The 10,437-nt window shown below is 41.4% G+C and overlaps 1 long non-coding RNA gene across 1 annotated transcript in view; it reads right to left on the minus strand.

Annotated features, from left to right (window-relative positions):
- Positions 1-9,812, minus strand: part of LOC118248733 (uncharacterized) — a 12,759-nt gene extending 2,947 nt beyond the window's left edge. Inside the window, exons 1-3 of the long non-coding RNA XR_004778850.2 lie at positions 9,557-9,812; positions 6,962-7,067; positions 237-346 (exon numbers count right to left, since the gene is read on the minus strand). This is a non-coding gene — a long non-coding RNA (uncharacterized LOC118248733). The remainder of the gene's footprint in view (positions 1-236; positions 347-6,961; positions 7,068-9,556) is intronic.
- Between the last annotated feature and the right edge of the window lie 625 nt (positions 9,813-10,437).

The following is a 10,437-nucleotide window of genomic DNA, read 5'->3' on the forward strand; positions in this document are numbered from 1 at the left end:
GCCAGCCTAATGTGTAAAAGGTCATGGCCACAGCTTCTGCCTCGAAAGCCATGAGACCTTGAGACTAGGTAACAAAGGAGGACGGCAAAAATTGAAGGAGTATTTCCAGTGTACTTGCACAGTGAGATAACATTCCTAACATAGGAAATCTTGACTGTTATGCTCACTGGCAAACAGAAAGCAGAAGGCACCAAAGGCCTGACACTGTTCCCTTCCCACTGCCCATTCCTACTCACCCGTTTCTGCACCAGGTTCACCAAGCCAGTGGCAGCACCCAGCAAGTCTTCTGAAATCCCTTGAGTGCAGTCACAGTTTTAGAGGAGTCTTCCTAAAACTTTCCAGGAGTCTTAAGGGGAAACGAAGACATGTTGCAAGAGAGAGCATCAAAAGCATCCTTTTTATTTCCACATTATTCCTATAGCCTCAATTCCCGCTTTGCTGAACATGATCTCATCATCCAAATAATGCAGGTTTCTGTTTAGAAATGTTTTGACGCCCCTGCTGAGGCCTCTCAGTGCCAGGCTGGGTGGGGACAGCTGATGGAAGGATTTCTGCTTCCTCCCTGTCATTCAGCCTTTCTCAGTGTAATCGACTCAGCAACCGTCTGAAAGCCATTATTCCCCTAACTGTTGCTTATTTTTAAGTAATACAGCTGCTCTGCACAATCCTAACCACCTTTCTGATTGTTCATTAGGGACCTGCAATACTCTTGGTTTATTCCAGTTAAACCTGGATTTAACTAACAGTAGTTTTGTGCCCCATCACCTCTTCATTATTAGACTGAATTGCTTCCTAAGGACCAAATCATGCAAAGAGCCTCGCTGTTTCTGTGAGGCGCTGGGCACCCTCTCTTCTCATCCATTTCACTTAGGCAGCCACTTTTCATGGAAATTGATGGCATGCTCAGGCTGGAAGAGTCCTGAGCTGATGTTCAGATTTAGCATTCAAAATCTTCATTTGCAGCAAACAATGATGCACGTGACTCCGGCCTGCTTAATGCAAGTTAATGTCGCTGCATTGCCATCAAAGAATGAGGGCATATTAAAGGATCAATTATTGCAATGATCTAAGTAATGGTTTTGAAATATTTAACCAGAAGCAACAATTCAGGTTCTTTTAGATGTTGCAAACTTAAAGCAACTTAAAGATTAAAAGGCCTTGAATTTGAGTCAAGTCTTTATTGTACAAGTTTCCCTAAACGATGCTCCCCTGCCACTCAAGTTCAGCAACCTACAGCCCACACAGAATCAAACGCTTTGAAAATTATGCAAAATTGCAATGAACTTTTCTCCTTTCATAGCTTCTTATCACTTTTAAACGACGCTAACCCGAGGATAAAATTTATAATTTAACTTGCATGATAGCAAGTCCTTACATGATTTCCCAGGAAATTTTTGATCAAGTGGACTTGTGTTTTATAAAGCATAAAGACCTGCCAGTATTCCTCAAATGATGGAGCTGAAATGTTATTGGGCTTTTGGGGTTTATTTTTCTGAGTGATATTCAGATTTTGGAAATGAAGAATATTCACTTCCTGGTAGCCTGAATTCCACTAGAGATACAACCCCCTGTCTCTTTGAGAATGATAAAAGAAGTCAGCCAAGGTATTGTATACCATCGTGCATTAAGAAAAACTCAGAGGTTTAAGGCCATCTGTATTTAAATCCAAGGACAGATGAGACATTTAAATTTTAGTAGCACTCAGTTATATACCTGACATAGAGAAATGGCTGCAATCCTTTTTATCAGGCTGGAGAATAGGCATTAAATGACAAAATATTAGTCAGGCCATAGATCCACGAAACCTATAAGTTCTGAAGCAGCTTCATTAAATCTGTTTTTTATCCGAGGGGAGAGAAGGGTCTGGTATAATGTTGCTGGTATTTGAGGCATTGGGCTTTTAAAGGATCACTGCCAGATACTTCATCCATCTGTCTATTTTCATATTTATTGTTTTACCAATCACTTTATTCATCCATCTGTTCATCTGTGTAAACCCATTTTTTTAAATTTTAATTTTTATTTATAGACTGACCTTAATAAACTCTCCTCAAGTACCGCGTGTTTATCACTGTCATGGATGAAAACGTTATTAATGACAGGAGGGCTGAACGGGGAAGACGACTGCCCTTTAAATTCCTTTTCAGCTGACTGGGCCGCAGCAACTCAGCTGGGTGGAGGTGGCTCGATCGATAAGGTCGGAGTTCAGTCACTGTTCCCATCTCCTCTATCATCCCCATCATTGCCAGCTAACGATGCCTGCAGGTGGAGCGGGGCCGTTTTCCACGTTTATGAATTGCCTCGCTCCATAGCGAAGGCTCTTCGGCCCCGTAGGAAAATCTGTGGGTAGCTCTGGATATTTATTTTGAAATGTATACAAGGAAGACACGGAAGTCAATAAAAGAAAAGAAGCCTGGGTGTGTTTATAGTAAATATTGTTGGCTGGTAGCGCGGCGCTGGCATAATCTGGGACCAAACCTGGCTCCCATGCGCTTCAGCTGTTCCAGTGGATCTCTCATTAAACATAAATAAGGGATGCTCCAGCCACTAAACGCTTTTTTCATAACACAAAGGAATGAGAGGCAAGTTAGTTTGCAGCACATAATCACTTGCATTGTACTTTTGGTCCAATTACTTAAAGTAAGCTGCGGTAGCTGCCAGGAGCCCCGGGGCTGATAAGCACAGCGCTGCATATCCCTGGGTACTTGCCTAAAACAGCCAGGGCTTTCATACCCACACCTGTTTCAGATAACAGTACAGTTTTTTTTCTTTCTGTAGGTGCATAACCCATAATTCAGTTGACAAACTGGCATTGATTACTGCTAATAATGTACTTATTTAATTGCTAACAGCAACACGGGTGATTGCTACATTGAAAATACAAGGCAGTAAGGGTATCTTGAAGTACCTTAAAATTATACACTTATGGATTAAGACTGTTCCAAATTTATGATACATAATAGTCACGAGGTGGCTATAAATGCTTTATGAGTTCACTTAGTTGACATAAGCTCTAACCTTGCCTCAAAAATACATTTTTATTCTGCTGACTTAAAGCAGGCTTGACAAATACTCTCCAGGATAACTCAACCCCCGCTTTTTATCCTTGGCTGGCCTAGGTGCTGTTTGTGACAGAGGTTTGTCGTTAAAGATGTAGCTGTGAGGATGGGGACGTTCCTCTCACGGCTTCATTTCACCTCCAGCATCATTTGAAACCTTGGATTCCTGCCTTGGATTTTATTTTGACATCAGAGGTGTAAATCAAGTCATAAACATATTTAAACTAATGTTGTTGAAAATCTGTAATTCTGACAGCGAAATGAGCAACAAAAGTGCATATAATATTTTGTGACATGTAATTTTAACTTCATCTGGTATCTTTGCTTTTGAGACATTGTTACCTGCAGGATAAGGCAATAAAATAAGGATGTACAAGAATGTGTCAAATGTAGGGCTTCCCTAAATTACACTCTGAGGCACAGATTAATACATTTAATACATTCCAGTCATGAGTGAAGTACTTATAGCAGAACAACTGCTCCTTCAGTGATATCATTCACTGGAATGAACTACAGCTAACAGTGACAAGCTGGAAAAATGCCCCCACTTTTCAAACTGTACAAATGGCATTTGGACACAGTAACTCAAAACTGGACACTTCATTTCAAGTTTAAAGCTAGTGGTCCAGTCAAAAGCTATTACTCCATCTTCTTTATTTGTAGTCCATGCTTTTGTGCTCTTTAAGAATCAAATAAATACTGGTGTAATGGTTAGCAACTGCCAGTTCAACGAAAAATACTGCTAAATTCACCAATAAGTCTTTTTTCTACACACACAAATTTATGACATAAGAACTGAACCCATTCCTGTTACAGTGTCTGGATAGTTTTTTAATGTAGAGGGAGACTCACTTTAGTGATAAGAGTTTAAACCTGAACTACTTTTTCCTTCTTTCTGTGTCATACATCTAGGTGGAGAGGAGCGTGAAACAAACGGGCCGTGCGTGCGAGCGGAGGTGCGCTGAGCAGGCCCGGTCTCAGCCTCGGGAGGCTGGCAGAGGCACGGGCTCGCTGGAGCTCTGCAGCCCCTTGCACTAGCTAATTTTTTTCATTTTCCACTTGCACTGAATGGATAGTGATCATTTAAAGCAAATGTAAGGTCTGCTCCCTCCTCTGCATTATGTTGAGACCTCAAGCGAGAGGGGAAGGGGACTGGGCCTGGCACCAGCTCACGAGACATCACCTCCCTGTCCCCTCTGCATGGAAAGGTCGCCTCCTGATCCTCTTCTGTCCACTGCCCTCACGCCCCTCTCCCTCAAAGGGGCATCCCAAACCTCCCCGTGCCCCACCACAAGCTACATAACACTTAAATCCCAGTTTGCGGTCACCACGGACAGCCTGCTGTCACGGGGACCCATGCAAAGGGAGGGCGCAGTGCCACCATTTGCCTGAGGAGGACTTTGTACAGAAACGCGAGATTGCCCCGGGGAATTAGGCTGTTTGCTCTTCATTCATCGTGGCACCACGCGCAGACTTCGGGCCTGGAGCTTGCGCATTCGTGCTTTGATCTGCCTATACAAAATAACCAATGCTGACAAATACAAGGCTGGAGCTCCTCCGCAGCCATCACCACACGCATTGTGCTCTGAGGGAAATGCCTCCCGAACCTCCACAATGCTACTGCAGCGGGGCTGTGAGGGAGGCCATATGTGAATTAATGCGTATTCCAGGCAATATCTATGCAAAAAATATGCATTATTAGGCGCCACATCAAATTACCTGGAAGAACACTTATGGATCTGGGGGTTACCCCGGTAATTGTGTTAAAATTCTGAAGCTGGATGATGTGAGACAAGGGGAGATGATGTGATGGAGGGATAAATATTTATGCTGCCAAAGTACCACGTCTGTTCTCCAGGCAGCCTTTTTACTGCGTGCTGTCTTAAATGCTACAGTAAAACAAGAAACTAACACCCACTGCAGGGAACAACAATTAGTTTTGGAAAGGAAAAAAATGCTCACAGCCTCACACTTCTTCAGGAAAGTACACAAATACATTTCCCCAAATTCATGAGGTTACTTTCAACTTGACATTTGTTTCAGGGAGGACAAGGAACTAAACCACAAGTAATTCTGGATTTTCTAAATATATTGGTTTTGTTCTCCAGCTTCCCCAGCCAGCGACTATAATCATGTTCCTCTTTTTGTCATGGATATTTGCAGTTAGAAGACTAAAAAATGCAAGGCTGTTCTTAGGTTTCTTTTTCACCAGTGCAAGCTCTGCAGTGGTCCCATCATCAGAAAACCCAGGGTATCTGAAACACTCAAAAAAAGTGCATCTGGAAACAGAAATGATTTTCATTTCCACAGAAAGGATTTAATTTTTCTTTTATTCAGTTTCTTAAAGATGAGAGATGAACAAGATTTTTATGATGTTCTAAGTAATTTCATTTGGTGTCATAATTACATCTTGATTAATTCTATCCTCATGGAAAATTATGATTTTTTTTTTTTTTGTCTGCAGGGTGCATTTTAAAGATTTTGTATTAAGTGCAGATTTTAAAGATTTTGTATTATCAGCTTAGTGATATGGTTTAGTAGAGGACTTGTTAGTGTTAGGTTAGAGGTTGGACTAGGTGATCTCGGAGGTCTCTTCCAACCTAGACGATTCTGTGATTCTGCAAGTAATGCAAACTGGGAAGAACTGTGATAGTGACTGAGAAGGGATAAATGACAGGTATACCAGGGGTAGGATTGTCTCCCTGATGTCTGCATTGGCAAAAATACCAAGACCCTGAAAGCTGCTATGCAGAAAGGTGTTGTGGGCTGCTAATACATACCAGACCTCTGCCATCTTACATCTTCCCCTTCTGGCACTCTATGCAACACATCCCCTTGGAGAGAAGCTCCTTACGGTTTGCTGCATGTTGGAGGAGACACCAGAGCTCAGCAGCCTCAGTCCTGCAATACTCAGTGGGATGCATGGCCCCACGTGGCACAACTCAACTTTTGAAACAGGCTGTTAAGACTTGGGCACTTGTAGGTTTGGTAAAGTCATTTTACCCTGGCCAGTAACACCCCTATCTATGCTTAAAAAAAATAGTGTTCAATTCCTAAGCATGGCCACGTGTAAGTAGTTCTGAGTCCTGCCATAGCCCCAAAGAGAAGTGTGAGAAGCCGTGCAGGCTGCAGGAGGCAGCTTCTGCTTGCCCATGCAAATTGGCTGTATGTAATGCAGCTCCAGCAGTGTTGAATTCCCCAGCACTGGCAAAGTCTGCCCGTACTGAGGGCACTCACAAACTTGTTCCTTGAAATTTCCACATGGTTTTCAACCCCTACTGATTTGAATGAGAGGCTGCAGGACCTTGCAGGATGAGTCCCAAGGAAGAAGAAGGGACTTGGATACTCATTCATTTGGATACTTGGAAAAATCCTCACAATTAATATTCATTTGAAAAATATAATTGGTATCACTTTTCCTTCCCCCCATCATTATCTCTTGCGAAATAGCTTCAGAGCGAGGAACCTATTATTGGCCACTGCACATCATTAATTTCAGAGTCATTTCTCTTGTGCTGCATCTCACGGTCCTGTGTTCCCCTGCATAATACAGTCATCCCAGCACAGGGAGCATCACCTATTTCAAGCAGACCAGAGTTACCCACTCTAAGAGAGCTCTAAAGCAGACGTTTCAGAACAGTGCAGGGGGTGGAGCTGCACACATCGGCCGTGCATGAAAATACACCGCAGGTGAAGAGAAGATGCTTTATGGAACAGGACTGGAAGTGCAGGCAACAGCTGCAAAGCCTGGAGATTTCTCAGCAGTGTCTTAGAAATCTCTAAATTTCAAGCTCATAAACCAATCCTATTAAGATATAGCTCACTATGTTTTAAAACTACACAGAAGCTTCAACACCTCATATCTTTGATAGGCTTATGACAGAGAAAATGTTTAGTATTACCTGTTTCAGCACTGAGTGAGGGGATGAATGGACATCACTGTTCACTGACTGCACTGTCGACTTTGGCCACTGGAAGACTTCACATATGTTACTGTGTATGGCAGAGCTGACAGGGACAGAAAGGACACTGTTAAACCACCTTCCTCCGAAAACCTCAAACCCAGGCTAACTGAACCACTGCTTGTAGTGTGCATCACACAGAAGGGGGGCTTTGGATCCTGCCTGGCAGAGAAATGCACTGAACAGGCACCACCACCCATTACAGCCTGCAGGACCAATTCCTACACAACTAATCTGACTTTACTCACAGGAACAAAGCATTTTCACTACAGCAAGCAAGAGAATGCTTTTTTTTTTTTTTTTTTTTTTTTTTACCACTACAGCGTTTCTGCTTACCAATTTTTCTTAAAAATATTTATCTAGACAAGGGTTTACATGAGTCCATACCTGATCCTAACCTGGAGTGCTTTTAAGCAGAACTTCTTCTTTTATCCACATAACTGGGTTCTATATGCATCATGTACAATGGGAAACAGCTAAGAATCCAAGATCAATACAAATAAAAATGAAAAACAATACGATGTTCTAAATTACTATGACTGATTCCTTGTATTAGTAACACACACACAAAAAACAATTCAATCCATACTTGCAGAATTGTATCAGTGACCAATTACTAATTCAAAATTTTACTGCTGTCTTGCTGGCTGTTGGAATAATAGCAAATGTATTTCCAGCTCTGATTTTGTCTCATTAAATACTGTTGTTTAGAGAATTCAATGAAATCATTCTCAGAAGAACTCAAGGTGCACACACATACAGGGAGGAAGCAGCCCTCAAATATGTCATTCTTGGAAAAACCAACACAGCCTTTAGGAGAGATGATACTCCCACTGCAGCGCCTGTGCAGAATACATAGCACAGGGTAAACTGACAAAATAATTGGATTATGCACACACAATTCGGACTTTCAGTTACTGGGTGCTTTCTGGCTCCTGGTTTCCACAGAAAAGTCAGGTTTTTGTTCCTTATTCCTTAAGTCCTTGTACCGCTTATTTACATATGAAAAGGTAAGTTTATAAAAGAGCTTTCCTATTTTACTACATCTAATAGTTAATAATTTAAATCTGCAGCCATTATCATCATATAGATTGACACAAATGGCATATGGATCATTCTGGAGATGAGGGTTAGTTTCTTTTAAGAGAGAATTGTTTTAGTTTTTGCAGGAAATTAATCAGGGGAATGGGCTTTGTGGAGCATGGAGCAAATCTAATCTGTTCTTTGTTCAAATTTGCCTTGCTCCAATTCCTAGCAATTGTAGACAACATGCTCTTTTGTTCAGGAGCCACTTGTTACATGCATAATTAGAGACTGCAGTAGCTGTGTTTAAAGAAAAACTGTTTTCCAATGTAATGTGTGATCTTGATAATAGTATTTTCATCAAAGGTAGCAATTACATTCATTAAGCTGGGACTGGCAAGGCAGCAAGGAAATTAAGTGGAAGGTGAATAAAAAGCTCCCCATTTCTTTTTAAAATCTCTGTCTCTTTATAAGTTGAAATGCACCATGTTGAGCTGCAACTGGAAAATACATACTGAATATAAAAAAAGAAAGAAAGAAAAAAATAAAGTCCTCCTTAACCTTTCTGAAGAATGATCCAGAAGATATCCTAGGGACACCTACTATAGATGCACTTTTCAAATTAAAGGGCTTTATTCTACATTAATTTCTTATGCAAGTTTTAAACGAGCTCAACATATGATTCAGGTCTTTAAAGGCTCCAGGGCTCTCTAGGATTAATTCACTGTTCTTTTCACACATAAATTAATTGTTTTGTGTTCTCAAAAACAGCAAACAGCACATAAATCAACCAGTTTAGGAGAGACACGAGGCTGGTACCTTTTGCAAATCACTGAAGTTCACTATTTATACTTCATTATTATAATGTAACTTTAAAATTAATAACATATGTCCTACTTTTACAGCTTTCCCTTTAAACGGATTGCTTGAATACATAACTCATTTTAGCAATTTGATTCCCTAAATGGCAGAAGTTGTGGCACTATTCTTCCAACTCTATCTTTTCCAGTTAATAATTCAATTACACATCACTAACGTATTTGCACACATTCCCACATAAAAATAGATACTTCCCCCCACCCCACCAGGCGTTTTGCCTTAATCCTTGTAAAAGTGAGATTTGCAGATGGAAAGAAGGGAAAAAGGTTTGCAGATGGAAAGAAGGGAAAATCTAAATCTGCAAGCCTCAAAGCCACAGCAGGGCTGTGCCCAGTCCACAGGCTCCCCCCAGACACTCTTGCTGAGCACTCACAGAGGAATCTCATTTTTTTTTTGGACTCCAAAACGTAATCCTGCTTTCTTCCAGGCTAAGCAGCAGGGTTAAGCAGGTACTTCCCCTCCTACCTTTGCCCTATGCCAGCTCTACACTGCCCTACTCACCAGGCAGAGAAGTCACTGCTTCAGGCTAGGTCTGAGCCCTCCTCATGCATCCTGACAAAATACCCCCCATCAGGGATCTGGGCAAGCGCCCCAGCAAATGACATTTTCAGCAAGGGGGGAAGCGTAACTTACAAGCACTCGCAGCAGGACACGGTTAGAAGCAGACCACGGCAGGTACCGCGCTCCTGCCTGAACACGGGTGTCCCAGCACGCGCTCATCTCGAGGCAAGAGAGAAAAATTAGAGCCAGAACCTCGCTCCAAAAATAACTGCTTCTCCCTCTGCCCTTCCCAGAAATAGAATATGAAACCGCAGCATCTTGGCCAAATTGGAATTTGCATAGTTCTGCGAAGCATTTCCTTCAGTTAGGAATGATTTAATTATTCTTCACTTCCTCTTCTAGAAATCATTCCTAGATAATGATGTTAGCATAGAGCAGATATGTTTCAGTCAAGAAATAGATGTAATTCAGTGCCAGAAGGCTTTTATAGCTAAAAAAAAAAAAAAAAAAGGAATTTTGGACACTTCTAAATAGAACTAAAAGTATAGAAAAGGTTAGCTATTAAATTGCAAGTCTGAGACACCAGAGCGTTGGGCGTTTTAACCTGGTGCTGTGCCAGCCCCTGAAGAATTAGGGGACAACCACAACACTCACGTGGCCTAGAGTCTTACATTTTAAATAATTATTAAATAATGACAAGCTATATTACCTCCAGAGAATTGTTTATCTCTGCAAATTGAATCACTGAAGCCAAAGCACGGTAGAGCTAAAATACTTCTGGTATAGAATGGAAGAGCTGTTACTGCACCTTACCTTGGACCTTAGAAACTGTGAATCCTCTATGATAGCTAAATACAGCTTACATCGAGCTGAATCTAGCTTTTATTATTCAAGCAACAAGCAAAATAACCTGCCATAGCAATGAATTGTACACCTTGCCTTCATTAAGCGGAGAAAATTATTTTCTTTTTAAAGCTTGATCGGACAGGTGCTGAAAAGACAAAAGAAATTTG

This window comes from Cygnus atratus, chromosome 7, assembly GCF_013377495.2.
Source record: "Cygnus atratus isolate AKBS03 ecotype Queensland, Australia chromosome 7, CAtr_DNAZoo_HiC_assembly, whole genome shotgun sequence".
NCBI lineage: Eukaryota > Metazoa > Chordata > Aves > Anseriformes > Anatidae > Cygnus > Cygnus atratus.